This window comes from Cervus canadensis, chromosome 7 (genome assembly GCF_019320065.1).
Source record: "Cervus canadensis isolate Bull #8, Minnesota chromosome 7, ASM1932006v1, whole genome shotgun sequence".
Lineage (NCBI taxonomy): Eukaryota > Metazoa > Chordata > Mammalia > Artiodactyla > Cervidae > Cervus > Cervus canadensis.
In genome coordinates, this window is record NC_057392.1 from 88562465 (window position 1) to 88564880 (window position 2416).

Here is a 2416-nt window from a genome sequence, read left to right on the forward strand (position 1 = left end):
TTAGGAAGCTCCAAGGCTGGAAATGACTTAAGAGTAGTAAAACTTGTCTGAGAACTCATTTATCCACATGATTGGTGTATGGATGCTAAATGTCAGCTGAAACCTCAGCTGGACCTCTCGATGTGGCTGCTCAGGCTTCCTCACAGTATGGTAATCTCATTCCAAGAGTGAGTATCCCAAAAGAAAGAGGCAAAAACTGCATGGTCTTTTAAAAATCTAGCTCAGAAAGCACATAGCCTTGCTTCCTCTGTATTCACGAGCTTGCCCAGATTCAACACACACATCTACCTCACCCATTAATGGGAGAAGTGTCAAAGTCACATGGTCAGAAGAGCATGGAGGAAGAGAATGGGGATATTGTTAACACCCTCTACACATATTTTACCTTGAATTATGGTTCATGGAGAGCAACGAAATAGTTGGTTGTAAAGCAACTACAATGTCTATGTCTGAGATGGAATACTGGATATAATGGATAACTGGTCTCACTAAAAAGACAAATATTTATGCTGCTGGATATTCTGTATCAGCCAAGTTTAAAGTCATATCACATTGTAGAAAAGAAAATTCTTTATTTCAATTGATCAGGGGGATTTAATATATTGAAATTATTTGTAACAATGTAATTTGTTTTATTACTGATGAAATTATGTTGTAACACCTATATGCAAAAAAGGCCACAAATCCTCAAATAAAAGATCAAAGAAGATATTGGAAATAGCATGAGACAAGTGCTTGGGCCTGGTGCACTGGGAAGATCCAGAGGAATCGGGTGGAGAGGGAGGTGGGAGGGGGGATTGGGATGGGGAATACGTGTAAATCTATGGCTGATTCATATCAATGTATGACAAAACCCACTGAAATGTTGTGAAGTAATTAGCCTCCAACTTAAAAAAAAAAAAAATTTATCAGCATTAAAAAAAAAAAAAAGAAAGCTTTTAAAACTTTTAAACTTAGTAATACCTCACCTCCCTAGGCTATATCTTACTTAGATTTTTAAAATCACTATGAGACAAAAGAGTTTGAGACATAAAGCCACAAAGACCAACCAAAGTGTTGTTCATCCATAGTATGCTCCCTCTTAAATACAATGCACAGACTGTTTAGAGACATTTCTTCTATTGCTTTTTGTGTGTGTGTGTCTGCGTGTGCTCAGTCGTGTCCAACTCTTAGTGACCCCATGGACTGTAGCCCACCAGGCTCCTCTGTCCATGGAATTCTTCAGGCAAAAATGGTTGAGCATGTTGCCATTTCTTTTTCCAGAGGATCTTCCCATCCCAGGGACTGAAGCCATGTCTCTTGTGTCTCCTGCATTGTCAGACAGATTCTTTACCAGCTGAGTCACTGGGGAAGCCTTGACTAAACATGGGGATCTTCAAATATTCATTCTTTCAAATAAATGACCCAATCAAAAGATGGGCTAAAAAACTAAACACACATTTCTCCAAAGAAGACATACAGATGGCTAACAAACACATGAAAAGATGCTCAACATCACTCATTATCAGAGAAATGCAAATCAAAACCACAATGAGGTACCATTACACGCCAGTCAGGATGGCTGCTATCCAAAAGTCTACAAGCAATAAATGCTGGAGAGGGTGTGGAGAAAAGGGAACCTCTTACACTGTTGGTGGGAATGCAAACTAGTACAGCCGCTATGGAAAACAGTGTGGAGATTTCTTAAAAAACTGGAAATAGAACTGCCATATGACCCAGCAATCCCACTTCTGGGCATACACACTGAGGAAACCAGATCTGAAAGAGACACGTGCATCCCAATGTTCATCGCAGCACTGTTTATAATAGCCAGGACATGGAAGCAACCTAGATGCCCATCAGCAGACGAATGGATAAGGAAGCTGTGGTACATATACACCATGGAATATTACTCAGCCGTTAAAAAGAATTCATTTGAATCAGTTCTAATGAGATGGATGAAACTGGAGCCCATTATACAGAGTGAAGTAAGCCAGAAAGATAAAGAACATTACAGCATACTAACACATATATATGGAATTTAGAAAGATGGTAACGATAACCCTATATGCAAGACAGAAAAAGAGACACAGATGTATAGAACAGAGTTTTGGACTCTGTGGGAGAAGGCGAGGGTGGGATGTTCTGAGAGAATAGCATTGAAACAAGTATACTATCAAGGATGAAACTGATCACCAGCCCAGGTTGGATGCATGAGACAAGTGCTCAGGGCTGGTGCACTGGGAAGACCCAGAGGGATGGGATGGGGACGGAGGTGGGAGCGGGGATCAGGATGGGGAACACATGTAAATCCATGGCTGATTCATGTCAATGTATGGCAAAAACCACCACAATATTGTAAAGTAATTAGCCTCCAACTAATATAAACAAATGAAAAAAAAAAATTCATTCTTTCAAACTCTCCTAATTGGCCTTG